The following is a 20,412-nucleotide window of genomic DNA, read 5'->3' as shown; positions in this document are numbered from 1 at the left end:
TCATCTCTCCCTGAACAACCCACTCCTGCAGTCCTCCAGTCTTCTCTTCCTTTTGGAGGCAACTGGGAAGCCGTCCTTGAGGAGAAAGACGCCAGGCAGGAAGCAAAAAAAAAAAAAAAAAAATTGGTCTCGGGACTTCCCAGGTGGTGCAGTGATTAAGACTCTGCTGCCAATGCAGGAGGCGTGGGTTCAATCCCTGTTTGGGGAACTAAGATCCCACATGCCGAATGGCAGCAGCCAAAAGATTAAAAATTAATTAATTAAAACTGGTCTGATCCAGAGGTTTCCAAACCTGTTATTCATCCTTCAAAAATTACTATGGAATGTTCTGTTAAAAACCGATTCCTTAAAAAAAAAAAAAAAAGATTCCTAGGTTCCACCCCCAAATGTGCTCATCACCAAAGGGATTCAGAACATTAGACTACTCATCCCTCAGGATGAAGAAAACATGACAACTTTTCTGATTTCAGCTGTTTAAAATTTTCTCTGTAGGTGTAATGTGTTTAATAATGTACACACTGTATTGGAGGTACATGCTCAAAAGTTTTTCCCAATAGGACATTACTGGAAAATCTGGCTAAACCACATGATGATGCCAGAATATCTACATTCTGCCAGGGCTCTACATTATAGGTGAGAGGCTGTTTCACAATACTAAATAAATATATTGGGGTCACTATCTTAATGCAGCTGGTTCAAGTCATTTACGTGCATTGCACATAAATGGAAAGGTGATGGGGGAATGACATTTATTGTGCACCTACTGTATTCCAGACCTTTACAAGGTATTTTATACATCTCATTTAACTCTCAAAGCACTCTGTAAGGTAAATATACTTACCTCCCATTTTAAATATGAGAAAACTATGACTAGGCTCCAAAAGGTTACAAAAACTACCCAATATCATGCGGCTAATTTAGTGGAATAGTTGTGGGGACTTCCCTGGTGGTCCAGTGGGTAAGACTCCGCTCTCCCAATGCAGGGGGCCGGGGTGTGATTCCCTGGTCAGGGAACTAGATCCCACATGCATGCTGCAACTACGAGTTCGCATGCCGCAACTAACACATGTGGCCAACGAAGATCCCGCATGCCACAACTAAGACCCACTGCAGCCAAAATAAATTAAATAATTAAATAAATTTTTTTAAGCTGATATTTTAAGTGGAATAGTTGTGAATTCTCACCTAGGACAATCTGGATCTAATATTCCTTCGTTTATTCTATATAGGACAATCCAAAGGAATATTAAAGAGCTCATTTAACTACTAGTCATATGTCTAAATATCCTTTATATCCTCCACCAAAGGGTAATTCAGGGCAAGATGAAGAGAGCATGGCAGAAAGCTAAGAGGCACAAGTGAGCTTTCTGAGAGACTGAAAAATGTTCTACTTCTTAAATGTGATGGCTGGTTATATGAGGTAATACATTTATCAAAACTCAAACTATACACTTAAAAATGGGTACCTTTAGTCATACCAATAATGTTTATTTTTATTTAAAAACAGAACAATCTGTCTTCTGGTTCTGACCAAGATGGAGTAATAAACACAACTCTCTCCCACAATTACAACTAAAAACTCTGGACAAAATACAACTAACAGAGTACTCTGAACATTAAATAACAGCAGGCAGACTGGGGAGAGCAGTGAAAAACAACAAATAAGATGATGGTGAGTATCGGTTTGTTTTTTCTCCTTTATTTCCTGGCTTTGACACAAGGGTAGGCCAAATAGGCATACTGTATAGTAGGCACAATCAGCAAAAGCTGAAACAAGTTTATCTTCTTGGCCAGAGGACTAAGGCAAAAGGCTCCTAGAGAAGGTGGGGAGAATACTTTTTTCCTTTTTCCCTTGTTTCTTTCTCCCAGCCCTGCCCTGAAGCCAGTCCCAGCCATGAAACTACACTACTGCAGACCACAGAAAACCACAAGAGAAAACAGACTGCTCTGAACACAGGAACCAGGAAGACGAACCCCGGTGTGAAAAAAAAAGAGCGTGGGAGAATCCCTATTCTTTTCTTTTCTTTTTTTCTCTTGCCACTTCACCTCAAGGCATGACAGGCAGGAAACTAAAACTGAGAGAACTCCGTGCATCTGGCTAGAGGAATGAAGGAAAGGGTCACTGGGAGATAAGAGTGTAGAGGAAATCACTGAAAGGAGAGATGGAGAAGTAAATTTCTAATTCTGTGTATGAACCAAGCCCTGGGCTCACATGTAAGCTATACATGTGTGCAACACAGCCAAAGAATAGGAGAGGCTTCCAGAACCAGAACTATGATATAAACCACTGCCCAAATCCTAGATCAACCTAAGTGGGAATGGGAGGGGCAAACTCAATATAGCAAAGACTTTGAAAACTGAACAGATAATGGAACCAAATCTGTACATAAAGTGAGAAAGAACTTTCAGGTAGAACCTAACTGGGTTGACTTATTTACTAAAACAAAAGATCCTCAGCACTCTCTAAAGGATTTTAAGAGGACGCAGAATCTCACAAAACATTCCAGACATCCAGGACAGAATCCGAAATTACCAAAGCAAGAACAAAAATCTGATCAATTATCAACGGAGAAGACAATTATTTGATTCTGACCCCAAGATGACCCAGATATTAGAATTATCAGACAAAGACTTTAAAAGCAGCTGTTAAAAACATGATACATTGGGTAAGGGTGAACACCTTAAAATGAATGAAAGAAATTCTTAGGAAAGATGCTCAAATTATAAAAAAGAACCAAATGGAAAATTTTAGAACTAAGAAACCCTAAGATCACTCGATGGGCTCAACAGCAGAAAGGAGATGACAGTAGTCAGTGAACTTACAGATATGTCAATAACAATAAAATTGTGTGTGTGTGTGTGTGTGTGTGTGTGTGTGTGTGTGTGTATAAATAAGAAGTCTCAGGGCCCTGTGGGATAATATCAAAAGCTATCAGCCCAGACTTCTATACTCAGTCAAAGTACAGTTCAGGAATGAAGACAAGGACACGCTCAGACAAAAGAAAACCAAGAGAACTCATTGCCAGCAGACCTGCTCTAAAGGAAATGCTAAAAGAAGTTCTTCAGACAGAAAGCAAATGGTACCAGAGGGTAACCTGGAACTTCAAGAAACAAGGAAGAGCCAGAGAAATGGTAAATGAGTAAATATCATAGACTATTCTTCTCTTCTTATGTTTCTGAAATATATACATAACTGTTGAAACCAAAAATTATAACATGTCATGGTAAGGTGAAGGGTTAGATCTAACACATATGACAACGAGAGTATAAAGGGACTAATAGAAAGATCATCTATATAGCTATAAGGTTTCTATGTTTCACTTGGAGTGGTAAAGTATCAACTCTAAGTAGACTGTGAAGAGTGAAATATTTATATTATAATCCTTAGAGCAACCACTGAAAAAAAAAAAAAGAGAGATGGCTAAAAACACCAATAGACATTGATCATTTTGTGTGATACTAGCTTTTGGTTTAAAGTATACGTATGTATTAAAAGTCCAATGAAATATCCACCTATTTTCATTTAATTAAGAACTTAAAAATCAGAAACAGATGTTGACCTTTATCAAATGCTGTTACACTATCAAAGGAAATGATCACATTGTTGATCTTTTTTAAACCTATTAATGAGATAAATTATGTTAACATAATTTCTAATAATAAGCCATTATTGGGGGGGGAAAAAACACCAATAGATACATGAAGTGGAATATTTTCAAAATTCCAATCCAAAAGAAAGCAGAAAAGGAGGACCAAAGAACAAAATAATTTAAAAGACCAAAATTCAACCACATCAATAATTACATTAAATGTAAAAAGTGAAGGAAAAAATCCCACTTAAAAGACAGAGATAACTATACAAATACCAAATTATTATGCTAAAACTGATGTCATATGTCAATTATACCTTAATTTTTAAAAAAGAAATCTTTATGCTGCTAAATAAGAGACAGAGAGCTTAGTTTTTTTTTAAAGGCAAAACTATATGTTGTTTATAACAACCCATTTTCCAATATAATGACACATAGAGACTAAAAGTAAAATGATGAAAAAAGACGTATCATGCAAAACACTAACCAAACAAAAGCTGCAGTGGCTACATTTCTCAAAGTAAACTTCAAAACAAGAAAATTTACCAGTGATAAAAAAAAACCTCACAATGGAAAGGTTAAGTTACTAATAAGAAAACATGCACTTAACAACAAAGCCTCATAATAAATAAAGCAAAAACTGTTAAAAATGAAAGAAAAACAGACAAATCCACAATTATACTTGGAGATTTCAATGCTCCTCTCTCAGTAATCCATTTAACAAGTAGACAGACTATTTGGAAAATAAACCATCTTCTATCAAATAACCCAAGGACCAACAAGGAAGTCTTGAAGAAAATTAAAAAACAACCTGAACTGTAGAAAATGAAAATACAACACATCAAAATTTGTGAAATGTAGCTAACACTGTTTAGGAGGAAATTTATTGTACTAAATGCTTACATAAGAAATGCAGAAAGATAAATGCTTTTTTTTTAATTTTTTTTTTTTTTTTGCAGTGCGCGGGCCTCTCACTGTTGTGGGCTCTCCCGTTGCGGAGCACAGGCTCCGGACGCGCAGGCCCAGCAGCCATGGCTCACGGGCCCAGCCGCTCCGCGGCATGTGGGATCTTCCCGGAACAGGGCACGAACCTGTGTCCCCTGCACCGGCAGGCGGACTCTCAACCACTGCGCCACCAGGGAAGCCCTAAATGCTTTTGTTTTTTTGTTTTTTTGTTTTTTTTTCTTTGCAGTGCACGGGCCTCTCACTGTTGTGGCCTCTCCCGTTGCGGAGCACAGGCTCTGGACGCGCAGGTTCAGCGGCCATGGCTCACGGGCCCAGCCGCTCCGCGGCACATGGGATCTTCCCAGACCGGGGCACAAACCCGTGTCCCCTGCACTGGCAGGCGGACTCTCAACCACTGCACCACCAGGGAAGCCCTAAATGCCTTTTTTTTTTTTTTTTTTTAAAAAGCAAACTATATCTAAAGCAAGCAGAAGAAATAATACAAAGAGAAGTCGATAAAACTGAAGATAGAAAACCACGAGAAAATAAATGAAACCAAAGCTAGTACTAAAGATGAACAGAACTCTAGCAAAGACTAACCAAGAGTAAAGAGACCCAAATGACCAGGAATTCACAACGTAGATAAAACAGACCAATTTTCTTAAAAGTCACTACTAAAATTCACTGAAGAAGGAATGGATAATATGAACATTCCTATATCTATTAAACAAACTGAATGAGTATTTAAAATCTCTGCACAAAGAAAACTCAAGACCCAAATAGTTTCACTGGTAAATTCTACTAACCATTTAACACAGCAGTCCCCAACCTTTTGGGCACTAGGGACCAGTTTTGTGGAAGACAATTTATGGATGGTTCAGGTGGTAATGCTTACCTGCCACTCACCTCCTGCTGTGAGACCTGGTTCCTAACAGGCCACGGACCCGTATTGGATCTGGGGGTTGGGGACCCCTGGTTTAAGGAACCCAAAAATATCAATTCTACACAATCTCTTACAGAAAACAGAAGAGGAGGAAACACTTCCCAATTCCTATTATAAGACCAGCATCACCCTGATATCAAAATCAGACAAAAAACATTATAAGAAACTACTACATGAGCAAAGATGTAAAACTCCCCAACAAAATATTAGGAAATCAAATCTAGCAATATATTAAAAGAAGGATAATTACACCACAACAAAGTGGGGTTTATCCCAGTATTGCAAAGCTACTTAAACATTCAAAAAAAAAAATCAGTAAATATAATCATATTAACAGCCTAAATAAAAACTACAAGATCTTAACAGCAGGATGCAAAAAAAGCATCTGGGGCTTCCCTGGTGGCGCAGTGGTTGAGAGTCCGCCTGCCGATGCAGGGGACGCGGGTTCATGCCCCGGTCCGGGAAGATCCCACATGCCACGGAGCGGCTGGGCCCGTGAGCCATGGCCGCTGAGCCTGCGCGTCCGGAGCCTGTGCTCCGCAACGGGAGAGGCCACAGCAGTGAGAGGCCCGCGTACCGCAAAAGAATAAAACAAAATAAAATAAAAAATTAAAAAATTAAAAAAGCATCTGACAAAATTTGACATCTGGTACTCATAAAAACTCTCAGCAAATTAGGAACAGAAGGGAATTTCCTTAATTTGGTAATCTATTAGAAAAATTACAGCTAAATTACAGAAAATCTATTAGAAAAACTACAGCTAAATTACAGAAAAATTACAACTGCCGTGTTAAAAATGACATGATCTATGTAGAAAATTCCATGGACCTACAAAAAAGTTCCTAGAATAAATGAGTTCAGCAAGTTCCAGAATATAAGACCAATATATTTTTAAAAATTTTTATTGGAATATAGTTGATTTACCATATTGTGTTATTTTCAGGTGTACAGCAAAGTGAATCAGTTATACATATACATATATTCACTCTTTTTTAGATTCTTACCCCATATAGGTCATTACAGAGTACTGAGTAGAGTTCCCTGTGCTATACAGTAGGTCCTTATCAGTTATCTACAGACCAATATTTTTTTAAAAAACAGCTGTATTTTTTTTTACATACTAGCAATGAATAAATGGAAATCCAAAAAACTTTTAAGTTCCATTTACAACAGCACCAAAATATGAAGTATTCAGGTATAAATTTAACAAACTATGTGAAAGTACACATATGCTGAAAACTGCAAAATACTAGTGAAGGAAATTTTAAAAGACCTAAATAACTGGAGATATGCCATCTTCATGGGTTGGGAGACTCAATGTAGTTAAAATATTAATTCCTCCCAAACTGATCTATAAGATTCAACTCAATACCAATCAAAACCCCAGTGGGATTTTGGGGTAGATATCAACAAGATATTTCTAAAACTTATGGGTTAGCAAGAAAACTAGAATAGCCAAAATAATTTTGAAAGGAACACCACCTGACTTCAAAACATACTACAAAGGTATAGTACTGGCAATAGATACACAGGTCAAAGGAATAGCAGAGAAGCCAGAAATAGATTCATACTAGTATGGCAAAATGATTTTTACGACAGTGCTAATACAATTCAATGGGGGGAAATATCTTTTCAGCAAACAGTACTAGAAGAATTAAGACATCTATCCATCTACATCCATACAAATATATATATATATAGATATATATAGATATATATAGATATATATATATATATATATATATATATATATATATATTTTTTTTTCCCCCCGGTACGCGGGCCTCTCACTGTTGTGGCCTCTCCCGTCGTGGAGCACAGGCTCCGGACGCGCAGGCTTAACAGGGTCCATGGCACAGGACCCGGCCATGGCTCATGGGTCCAGCCGCTCCTCGGCATGTGGGATCTTCCCGGACCGGGGCACGAACCCGTGTCGCCTGCATCGGCAGGCGGACTCTCAACCACTGCGCCACCAGGGAAGCCCCCAGATATATTTTAAATCAACTCTGACCTATACCTCAGACTTCATACAAAATTCGTAATGGATCAGACGTAAATGTAAAACATACGAGTATAAAACTTCTGGGAGAAAAATCTTTGTGACCCTGAGTAAGGCAAATAGTTCTTAGGTATCAGAAGTACAATCTATAAGAAAAACAGATAAACTGGAATTCATTAAAACAAAAAAGACACTTAAGAGAAGGGAAAGACATGCCACAGACTGAGAGAAAACACTTGCAAATCACACATCTGACAAAGAATTTGTACCTAGAATACATATTTCAAAAATCACTTGAAGCCTAACAGGAAAACAAAAACCCAATTCTAAAAATAAGCAAAGCTCTCTTCTAGTTATCACGGCGTTAAGACACCCTCTACAAGACGGTGCGGGAAGTCCTGCACGGGAACCAGCACAAGCACCAGAGGTTTTTGGAGACGGCGGAGCTTCAGATCAGCCTGAAGAACTATGACCCTCAGAAGAACAAATGCTTCTCAGGCACCGTCAGGCTCAAGTCCACTCCCCGCTCCAAGTTTTCTGTATGTGTTCTGGGGGAGCAGTGGCATCGTGATGAGGCCAAGGCTGTGGATATCCCCCACATGGACATCAAGGCCCTGAAGAAGCTTAAGAATAAGACACTGGTCAAGAAGCTGGCCAAGAAGTATGATGCCTTTTTGGCTTCAGAGTCTCTGATCAAGCACATCTTGGGCCCAGGCCTGAGTAAGGCTGGCACGTTCCCTTCCTTGCTAACCCACAATGAGAACATGGTGGCCAAAGTTGATGAAGTGAAGTCCACGATCAAGTTCCAGATGAAGAAGGTGCTGTGTCTGGCAGTGGCTGTTGGCCACGTGAAAAATAACAGATGATGAGCTTGTGTACAAAATCCACTTAGCCGTCAACTTCCTGGTGGTGTTGCTCAAGAAAAACTGGCAGATAGTCCGGGCTCTGTACATTAAGAGCACCATGGGCAAGCCCCAGCGCCTGTACTAAGGCACAGCTTAATAAACCATACTCCCATATTTATTTTTATTATTAAAAAAAAAATAGGAGCTTCCCTGGTGGCGCAGTGGTTGAGAGCCCTCCTGCCGATACGGGGGCGACGGGTTCGTGCCCCGGTCCGGGAGGATCCCACATGCCGTGGAGCGGCTGGGCCCATGGGCCGTGGCCGCTGAGCCTGCGCGTCCGGAGCCTGTGCTCCGCAGTGGGAGAGGCCACAGCGGTGAGAGGCCCGCGTGCCGCAAAAATAAATGAATAAATAAAATAAATGAATGAATAAATAAATAAATAAAATAAAAACAGGCAAAAAATCTGAACAGACATTTCACCAAAGAAAATCCATACAGAGACATGAGGAAGCACATGAAAGGACGCTCAACATCATTAGTCATTTGGGACATACAAACTGAAGCCACAATGTTATCACCACATGCCAATTAGAATGTTGGGGTCGGGGGAGAAATCTGACAATCCCAAGTGCTGCATGCAGTGTATGTGGTACAACTGGAACTCTCATACACTGCTGGTGGGAATGCAAAATAATACAGCCAACAAGAAAAAGTTTCAAAGTTTCTTACAAAGATAAACATATACTTAGCACAACCCAAAAATCTCACTGTTAGGAATTTACCCAAGTGAAACGAAAACTTATGGTCACCCAAAAACCTGTATGAAGATACTTATAACAGCTTTATTTGTACCTGGCAAAAACTGGGAACAATCTAAATGTTCTGCAACTAGCGAATGGATAAACAAATCGTGGTACATCCACTGGATGGAATACTACTCAGTAATAAAGAACTCAACAACATGTATTCAACAACATGAATTCAACAACATGTATGAATCTCAAATGCAAATTCTAAGTGAAAGAAGCTAGACTCAAAAGGCTATATATTGCATGATTCCATTCATATGACAAGGTAGAAAAGGCAAAATTATAGGGATGGTGTACAAATCCCCTGGTTGCCAGGGATTAATGGGGGAGGGGTTGACCAAATGGGGTAGAAGACGGGAGTTTTTTTAGAGGGTGATGATGGAACTGTTTTGTAAGTTCACTGTGGTGGCAGTTATATTCTCTAGGCACTTGTCAAAACTCATGAAATTGTACACCCAAAAGTATAAATTCAGTGTATGCAAACTGAAATATAAATTTAAAATATAAATTATAAAAGTAATCTAACCTGCACTGGATCCTCTATAATGGAATTCTGACTGTTAAAAGTACAATGATACCTTATAACCCATCAATTACTAGGCATTTATCTGGAAAAACAAACAAAAAAACCCCCACAAAAAACGCTAATTCAAAAAGATACATGCACCTCAATATTAACCGCAGCATTACCTGCAATTGCCAAGATATGGAAGCAACCTAAGTGTCCATCAACAGATGAATGGATAAAGAAGATGTGGCATATATATGCAATGGAAATTTTGCCATTAGCACCACATGGATGTACTTGGAGGGCATTATGCTAAGTGAAATAAGTCAAAGACAAATACTGTATGATATCACTTATATGTGGAACCTAAAAAAATACAACTAGTGAATATAACAAAACAGCAGCAGACTCACAGATACAGAGAACAAAATAGTGGTTACCAGTGGGGTGGGGGCAACACAGGGCCAGGAGGTACAATCTCCTGGGACAGGCTACAAGGATGTATTGTACAACATAGGGAATAGCCAATCTTTTGTAATAACTGTAAATGGGGTGTAACCTTTAAAAATTGTATAAAAGGGCTTCCCTGGTAGCACAGTGGTTAAGAATCCACCTGCCAATGCAGGGGACACGGGTTTGAGCCCTGGTCTGGGAAGATCCCACATGCCCCAGAGCAACTAAGCCCATGCACTGCAACTACTGAGCCTGTGCTCTAGAGCCCGTGAGCCACAACTACGGAAGCCCGCATGCCTAGAGCCCGTGCTCTGCAACAAGAGAAGCCAATGCAATGAGAAGCCTGGGCACAACAACGAAGAGTAGCCCCCACTCACAGCAACTAGAGAAACACCCACGCTCAACAAAGACCCAATGCAGCCAAAAATAAATAAATAAAATAAATAAATTTTAAAAATAAATAATAAACATTGTATTTTTAAAAAGTGCAGCGTCAAAAGGGCAATCCTAAACAAAGAACACAGATGTGAAATTATTTAGTGCCAGGCACTTTATGTACATTACTATTTCATTTAATCCTCACATTAATACTTTATGTAAGGTAAGCATTATATACATTTTACAGATGAGGGTAGAGAGGTTAAGTGACCTGACCCAAGATAAAACAAGTTTTAACAGGATCTGAATATTAGATGACTTTTATAAAAATTTATACTTATGGCACCCTTAAAGACTCTTATTTAATTGCCTTAGGTTGGGGACTGGTCAAAGGAGAGAAATCCATCTATGTATGCTACCAAAATTCATAATTAAAATTCACTAATCCATTATTCTAGTGGAAAGTCAACTCAAGCTCTTAGATGAAATAAACAACTCTTCATCGTGTTCTTACTGGTCTTCCTCTTTTTTTTTTTTAAGGATATAAACAAACCAAACAAAATCAGTTAATGAGAGAAATCACTCTAATTAGAAAATTAATACTACTGGCAGTGATACATTTAACTTTCAGGACAATAAGGCAATCTAAAATGTCACATCATCTCTAGTTATAAACTCTAAAACAATGGTTTCCCCATTCTGGCTACATATTAGAATCTCCTGTGGAACTTTAAAATACCAATACATGGGGCTTCCCTGGTGGCACAGTGGTTGAGAGTCCACCTGCCAATGCAGGGGACACAGGTTCGTGCCCTGATCCTGGAAGATCCCACATGCGGCGGAGCGGCTGGGCCCGTGAGCCATGGCCGCTGAGCCTGCGCGTCCAGAGCCTGTGCTCCGCCGCGGGAGGCGCCACAGCAGTGAGAGGCCCTCGTACCGCAAAAAAACTAAACAAACAAACAATATATATATATATTAATTAATTTAAAAAGAAAAAAATACCAATACGTGGACTTCACCTCCAGCAATTCTGATTCAATTGTCTGGAATGGGGCATGGATACATGTATTTTTCACCCAAACTTTTAACCTCAAGTTCCCCAGATGATAGTAATATGCAGCCAGAATTAGGAACTAATGCTCTAAATAGTTTCCCACTATGGGGGCTCTGAAAAAGTAAAGTGTATATCTAGAACTCTCATATGAATATAGTAGTGTAATATTTTAGTAATTTGAAGAAAATTACATTTTAGGGTTATAGCAGCAGCGTTTGCTTTGAAAATATCTCCAAAGTTCCATTTTTGCATTTTTAAAAAGTGGATCTGAATATGCCAACTGTCCCAGCTGAAACATTATGCACTGTCAACCTCTATCGTTTGATCAAATGATTCTCAACTTTGGTAGCACGTTAGAATCACCTGAGCTTTTAAAAAACTGATGTGTGGTCTTCCCTGGTAGCGCAGTGGTTGCGAGTCCGCCTGCCGATGCTAGCGGACACGGGTTCGTGACCCGGTCCGGGAAGATCCCACATGCCACAGAGCGGTTAGGCCCGTGAGCCTGTGCTCCACAACGGGAGATGCCACGACAGTGAGAGGCCCACGTACCGCAAAAAAAAAAAAAAAATGATGTGCAGGCCACATCCCAGGCCAAATACATCAGAAGTGAGATGGGGGAGGAGAGGTGGAGGAGGGGACTGGGTACGAAAGGGAAGAACCTGGGCATTACCATATGCATTCCAATATGCAGCAGAGGTGGCGAACCACAGTTCTAGATGTATGCATGTATGCAGACAGGCCCAAATTCAAAAGAGTATGACAGTCTCTCCTGTTAGATCAACCAAGCTGCTGAATGACATTCCTAGGATTAGTACTGTGGGGAGGCAACTATTTTTTGAAAAATCTCAGCAGACAACCTTCTTATTTTAGGGGAAAGCTAAATATTAGATGAATGGATTTTATAATATTAAAGAGTAGCCTAAGATGAACCAGCAAAAAAAAAAAAAAAAAACAAAAAACATTTTTAACCCAATTAACATACACAGAAAGACTTCCAAAGCCTAGATTTTATTTATCTCAGAATTTGATCTGAAATAGAATTAAATAGATTCCAACTCAAAACTCAGTTTGACAATTTTCCTACACAAGAATGGGTTCATTCCAATGCAGGGGATGCAGGTTTGATCCCTGGTCGAGGAACTAAGATCCCACATACTGCACGGCAACTAAGCCTGCATGCCACAACTACTGAGCCCATGCACCTCAACTAGAGAGCCCACATGCTGCAACTAGAGAGAGAACCCTCACGCCACAACTAAAGAGGAGCCCACGTGCCGCAACTAAGACCCGACGTGGCCAAAAATATAATAATAATAAATTTTTAAATAAATTTAAAAAACATAAAATAAAAATTAAAAAAAATTTTTAAAAAGAATGGGCTCATGCTTCTACATTATGTTTCTATCTAGCTTAATCTGAGCTCCTTAAGAGAGCTGCTGCTGATCCAAATTTTATAGACTATTAATGTGCCTTTTTAAAGCAATATTAGAAACCCAAAAGCCATAAAGCACAAAAACTTCTGTATAGAAGTATTTGCAACACCTACAATAAAAGGTAAATAGGCAAACATACACGTCCACAAAAGACAAAGAATCCAACAAAAATGTACAGTTTATGAGTTCAGCCAAAGAATACAATTGGCTGAAAAACAAGGAAATATCCAACCTCGATAACACGACCGACTGTTTTTAATCTACCACAATGGCTAAGATCTTAAAAACTGATAATATCCAGAAACAAAGGTGTGGGGAACTGGCCCACAACATGTTAGTGAGATGGCAACTCTCTTAAAACCTTTGTGACAATAGTTTAGCAGAACTGATCAAAACTTAAAATGCACTTGACCTAGGACCTAGAAACTCCACTTTTAGGAACCTAGTCAAAAGAAATCTACAAGTGTAAAAGGGTAAGAATAAGAAATTTCACATGCACATTATTTGGAAAAGCAATAAAGCAAAGACAACCTACATTTTCCCAAGAGGAAACTGCCTATAAATTATGCTGTAACCATACTTAAAATATTATGCAGCAATTTAAAAAACAAAAAGAAAATAATCTGTGTGCACTGGAATGGAAGTGAAAAGAGCAAGTTGCTGAGCAATGTACAATATTCCATTTTTGTGTTTAAAAAAAGAAAAAGAAAAGCAAATTTGTATGACATATTGAATGTGCACTTTAAAAGGTTTAGAAAGCTGTCCTTGAGAATTATATCCCCAGGGACTGGTTTGGGAATAGGGTAAAAAATTTTTTCTATTTTATAATCATATGAATAGAAATTTAAAATGTTACTTTAACAATAATTAACAGTAGTATAGGCCTTGCTACTTCAAAATGTGGTCCACAAAATCTCAATCACCCTAATCTCAAAGGGTTAGTTAGGAATGCAGAATCTTAGATCCCAATCCACATCTACTGAATGTTCATTTCAACCAGCCCCTCAAAAGTTCCTGAGGTGACATGTACGCACATTAAAGTCTGAGAAGCATTGGTACAGACTATAGGAAGCAACATCTGAGCTGGTCACACTAACTGTAAAAAGTTTCATTTCCAAACTCTCAGATTTAATTAAATCTTGATTTCCTTCTAAGAAATGATCATGTATAATTTGCCTTCCCTTTAAAGGTATATAAGAATGTTGAGAGCTTTATACTAAGAATCACTAAAAGGCTGCAATATAATTAAGAGTCAATGACATACAATAAATCCTTTAAGTATCCAAAGTTCATACAGTACTACATACAAAATGGAAGAGTAGTATCTTGTCACCAAAAGATGCTCTTGACTTTGATCAATCAGGATTAGGTGCCAGGAATAGAAACCACTAGATATTCTGAGCAAAGGGGGAGTTAATAAGAGAGCAATTGGGTGCTTAATAGTTTTAATGACTGGAGGAATGGGGCTGTAAGGCTACATCTGTCTATAAGAATGACACCAGAACACTACACAACTGAATCACAAGGGACTCTCTCCACCTTAAGCCACCAGTGGAACCACTAAATTCAAGAACAGCAGTAACTGTGATCCAAAGGAATCAGAAAGTCACCACTGCCACTACCACAACTGCCACTATATAACCATGAAGAAAGGTAATGTACACAAGAGTCTAGCTGCTGCCTTTGCTACAAATGCCTCTTGACAACACAGAAAGTGAAGAATGAACAATGCAATGATGCATTTCCGCTACTGCAGAAAAATCTCACACTTTCACAACCCAGAAAAAGGCGGGGGGGGATGGGGACAGAAAAGGGAAGAAAGGGCTTCCCTGGTGGCGCAGTGGTTGAGAGTCCACCTGCTGATGCAGGGAACACGGGTTCCCACATGCCGCGGAGTGCCTGGGCCCGTGAGCCATGGCCATTGAGCCTGCGTGTCCGGGAGAGGCCACAACAGAGAGAGGCCCGCGTACTGCCAAACAAAAAATAAAGGGGAAGAAAGACGAACCCCCTTCACACCTCACATACGTATCTAATTGCCAGCAACTATTTCACATCTAAAACCCTAAATGCAAAATAGTCTGAGAAATAAAGTTTTTGGCTTTCTAGCCCAACAATACAAAGAGGTAATTAGGAGGGTTGAGGAAGACCATCTCACAGAATTCTCAGATGGCCTAAAAGCTATATTCACAAAAAGAATTTACAACTAACAACACTAATCCTCAAAGTTTCCAGTTTTGAATATTTACTTCTACGCTACCATCAGCAGAAGGAAGGTAAAAGAAAAAAAAGGGGGAAATGTTGAGTGTAATGAAGATGCTTCCTGGATATTATTTCAGCAAGAAGTTCATACTTTACTCACTACCCTTGGCGATTATTTAAAATAAAATTTAACACCAACAAGTTTTGACCAACTATTTGTAATTCTGTAGATCCATGATACTTAACTTGAAATTTTGCTGATATATGCATTTGAACTACAAATTTAATCCTGATGTACCAAAAGTTGTTAATGAATGCACCTAGCCAACTACCCATCAATAACATTTCAAATTTGGCTTTGTTCTTCTTCACCTTGCCCTTCAAATGCCTTGTAGGTGTTATATGAAGGAAATTACTTCCTTCTATATCATCTCAAATTTGAAAGGTCAAAGATCTCACCTCTAGAGAACGTCAAGAGTTTAATCAGAATAAGAGAAATAAAATGTTTCTGTAAATGGAAGGAAGGTTACTAAACTGTGTATAATCATTTAATTTTCTGCAAAAATTCAACTGCAAACCAAAGGGGTTGGGTGATGGAACGGATATATTTACATAAACAGTAGAAGCAGTATGTAAAACTTCTATTTTACAACAGAAAAACAAACTGATGTAAATAGCAGTATATACTTTAGCATTTAGTTGAACAAGAGCCAAGTCACCTCCAACAATCATAACTCTAGTTTTAAACCATCACCGTCACATGAGGCCTCATTCAGGCAAAATCTGGGGGGAGTCTCAGTCTTCTAACTGGCTATTCCTTGAGTGGAGGGAAAAAATCCTATAGATAAAAAGGGTAAGAACTAAAAGGTAGGGCCAAGAATCAGGTAACTCCAATTCCAAACTATCTTGGCATAACGGAGCTAATCTAAACCACAAATGAAGATTCTATATAGACCACCTTATATTATTTTACTATTTTTGTGATAGTTCAGAATTGTGAGAAATAATTAAGGTTATTTAGCAACCTTGAGTTACCTACTCACATTCTCACCTCTGGATTCCAATGGTCAAGCCCAAAGTATTAGCAATCCACATGGCTATTGCGGCACATACTGAAAATGTTCCACCACATAACCAAAATATCTGAGTGGCTTTCATGTACTGTCACTTCACCTTAACACTACCACCAGCCATCTCCAAACTACCTAAAGATGGCATACAAAAATTAGTTCTGTAAAGTGAACTGAATATTGTTAAGAAGTCTTGTATGTAGTTACTTCTTCTGGAGGCACTTAGAAAAAGAGATACCTATACATTCCCAACTACTACTTTTTTTTTTTAAAAACAGTATTTGACCTAGTACTTTTAACTGTATCTTTTAACTAATATCCTTCCTTTCCCAACATGGCAACTCGAAATACCTATAACGGGTAGGATTCTGATTAGCAACTGACTGACTACTTTTTACTTATTCATACTCTATACACGTATATGTGGTACACAAAATTTTGTACAATATAAACGTGAGATTATTTGACAATCATAGCGCTTTAGAGAACAAACGTATGGACTCCCGGGGGGAAGCGGGGGTGGGATGAATTGGGAGATTGGGATTGACATACATACACTATTGATACTATGGGACTTCCCTGGTGGCGCAGTGGTTAAGAATCCGCCTGCCAATGCGGGGGACGCGGGTTCAAGGCCTGGTCCAGGAAGATCCCACATGCCACCGAGCAGCTAACCCCACGAGCCACAACTACTGAGCCCGTGTGCTGCAACTACTGAAGTCCGCGCACCTAGAGTCCATGCTCCGCAGCAAGAAAAGCCACTGCAATGAGAAGCCTGTGCACCTCAACGAAGGGTAGCCCCTGTTTGCTGCAACTAGAGAATGTCTGTGCAACAACGAAGACCCAACGCAGCCAAAAATACAAATATAATAAAATTTTTTTTAAAAAGATACTATGTATAAAATAGATAACTAATGAGAACCTACTGTATAGCTCAGGGAACTCTACTTAGTGCTCTGTGGTGACCTAAATGGGAAGGAAATCCAAAAAAGAGGGGATAAATGTATACGTATAGCTGATTCACTCTGCTGCACAGTAGAAACTAGAACAACACTGTAAGGTAACTATACTCCAATAAAAATTATTAAAAAATAATAAAAATTTAAAAAAGAAAATCAGGGACTTCCCTCGTGGTGCAGTGGTTAAGAGTCCGCCTGCCAATGCAGGGGACACAGGTTCGAGCCCTGGTCCGGGAAGATCCCACATGCCGCGGAGCAACTAAGCCTGTGCACCACAGCTACTGAGCCTGCGCTCTAGAGTCCATGAGCCACAACTACTGAGCCCACGAGCCACAACTCCTGAAGCCCACGTGCCTAGAGCCCGTGCTCCGCAACGGGAGAAGCCATCACAAAGAGAAGCCCGTGCACAGCAGCGAAGAGTAGCCCCCGCTCACCGCAAGTGGAGGGGGCCTGCGCGCAGCAACGAAGACCCAACGCAGCCAAAAATAAATAAATAAATTTATTAAAAAAAAGAAAAAGAAAATCATAGTGCTTATATTTTAAAAGTGTGAAAGTTTTACTTAAGTAAATTTGTATCTTACGAATGCTTTTCTAAGAAAAACTACTTGAAAATAAAGTGATTGTAAATGTCTTTAAAGATCAAAAAGTAGTCATAAATCCAAATGATCTTGAAATAGACAGAAATATACTCCTGTATCATTTAAAGAAAGTTTTATAACCAAGCTGTAACAGGCCACATACATCCCCAGTACGTTCTCTTGCCAATTATTCTCAAAATTCACAGCTCAATGGTTAAGAATAATGAACAAGGAACATGTGGCACATACAACTGGAATCTTTCTTCATGAAGGCTTGGACTAAGAACACTTTTACATATATTTGCAGAAGGGATTTTAAAGAATGAAGGTATCACTAAATGTGGACCTTTAAGGATGGGATTGCACTGAATCGCTGTTAAATTGTTAAAAATTTAGTGGATGTACAGTTTTAGAAGCTAATGGTAACCTCAAGGTTTAACAACCATCTTTGCCACATCCCAGTTGCTAATCATTTCCATTCCTTTGAGGAAACCATTTTAAATTCTTTTAGCTGTTTCTTCTGGTATTTATTTTTATCCTAAATAGCACGCTTATGCTCAGATAGTTACTATCTTTCCATTTTAGATATTATCTATCACCTTCCTTGTGAAAGTTGAAGATTTAGCACTCCTACATGCACCCACTCCCAAATCATCCTTATATTATTTTATCATAGTTTTTATTCAAGCCACTATCCATTGTTTTTAACAATCAACTAATAGGAACTCCGAGAGGAGAGGGAAGGGAATTACCAAAGCAGTATTAAAAGTTTATTTCCCAAAGCTTTAAAAGGACACAAGTCTTCCAGTTGAAAGGGTCCAATATGATCAGAAGATTCACATTTATACTTCTCTTCAGAACACAAAGGATAAAGAGAAAAGGCTGAAACTTTTTTAAAAAGTTATCAAGAAATGGGAAGCAGACTGGTCATTTATTAGCAACAGTGAATGCAGAAGGCAGTATCTTTCATATGCATTCCAGTCCAGAAGCTTCCTGGCTAGCCAATCTAGCAACCAAGATTAAAGGCAAACTGAAGACATTATCAGAGTCACAATGAGCAATATCCTACAAAAAGTTATGTGGGAGTTAAATTAAGAATGTAGTCCAGCAAAATGAGACTAAATCAAGAAAAAGACATAAATCTAAGAAACAGGGGCCGAAGTAAAAGTTCGTGATTGATGGCTATACAAGAGGCCTAGTGGGAAGCGCATCCTGATTAGAAGAACAAAATGGAGGACTCCAGGAGAAATGCAAATACAATCCAAGCGTAAACTGGACTACTTGGACTGTTGCTAAATGATATAACCATAAAAACAAACATTACTCAATGGTGTCACTTTAAAAATCAAGCTGTGGGCTTCCCTGGTGGCGCAGTGGTTGAGGGTCCGCCTGCCGATGCAGGGGACGCGGGTTCGTGCCCCCGTCTGGGAGGATCCCGCATGCCGCGGAGCGGCTGGGCCCGTGAGCCATGGCCGTTGAGCCTGCGCGCCCGGAGCCTGTGCTCCGCAACGGGAGAGGCCACAACAGTGAGAGGCCCACATACTGCCAAAAAAATAAAAAATAAAAAAAATTAAGCTGTGAGCAAACTAAGACTTCGTTATGATCACAAGACAAAAGGAACTTTGATAACATAAAAGTATAGGTAGCATAAACTGCGATCCTCAAAGGTGCGAAAAGGAAGAGGAAAGAGAATGCCAAAGGGTGATGGAAAGAAAAAGGTGTATTAATTAAAATTATAAATGTAATCATTTGAAGACATAATAGGTCTTTACTTTTTTATTTGCTACCATATGCAAGTATTACTCTCTTTTTTTAAAATCACAAATTACAGATTGGAGAAAAGAGCTACAATAACTATCATATATTAAGAACTAACTAAGTGGCTTCCCTGGTGGCGCAGTGCATAAGAATCCACCTGCCAATGCAGGGGACATGGGTTCGAGCCCTGGTCTGGGAAGATCCCACATGCCACAGAGTGACTAAGCCCATGCGCGGCAACTACTGAGCCTGTGCTCTAGAGTCTGTGAGCCACAACTACTGAGCCCGTGCGCCTAGAGCCTATGGTCTGCAACAAGAGAAGCCACCACAATGAGAAGCCCGTGCACCACAACGAAGAGTAGCCCCCACCCGCCACAACTAGAGAAAGCCCGTGTGCAGCAACGAAGACCCAATGCAACCAAAAATTAAAAATAAATAAATAAAAGTTAACAAAAAGTTTAAGAGTTAAGAATAGGCACAAAGGATATGAAAAGGCAATTCAGAGAAATGTTCAATTAAAACGACCAAGTAATATTTTCCTTATCAGACTAATGAAAATTTTAGGATTCTTAATAGTGTCAGAAAGAGTATAGAGAAAATGATAGTTCACACACTGTTGGTATAAACTCCGTAACCATTTTTGAAAACATTCAGTCGTATTTATAAAAACCGTAAATGTCTATACCCAAAGGCCAGCAAGCTCACATCCAAGGTTAGGTTGGGTCAAGAAAGGAAAAGGAAGGAAAGAAAAGGAAGGAGGCACACAATAGAGAATGAACAAAACGTCCAACAATAAGGTCATATTAGAAAATACTGTACAATCGTTAATTCCATAGTATAGCATTGAAGGAAAAAATAGCAACTTTCAGAATAAAGTGAGATTGGAAAAGA

General features: G+C 39.2%; 1 protein-coding gene and 1 pseudogene across 1 annotated transcript in view; one reads left to right on the top strand and one right to left on the bottom strand.

Moving 5' to 3' along the window:
- Positions 1 to 20,412, bottom strand: part of ARIH1 (ariadne RBR E3 ubiquitin protein ligase 1) — a 122,663-nt gene that overhangs the window by 79,387 nt on the left and 22,864 nt on the right. The gene's annotated exons all lie outside the window — the stretch shown is intronic.
- Positions 7,946 to 8,467, top strand: LOC103081245 (60S ribosomal protein L10a pseudogene; annotated as a pseudogene).

Source organism: Lipotes vexillifer, unplaced genomic scaffold (assembly GCF_000442215.2).
Source record: "Lipotes vexillifer unplaced genomic scaffold, Lipotes_vexillifer_v1.1 scaffold962, whole genome shotgun sequence".
Classification (NCBI taxonomy): Eukaryota; Metazoa; Chordata; class Mammalia; order Artiodactyla; family Lipotidae; genus Lipotes; species Lipotes vexillifer.
This window is presented reverse-complemented; position numbering and strand designations above follow the sequence as displayed.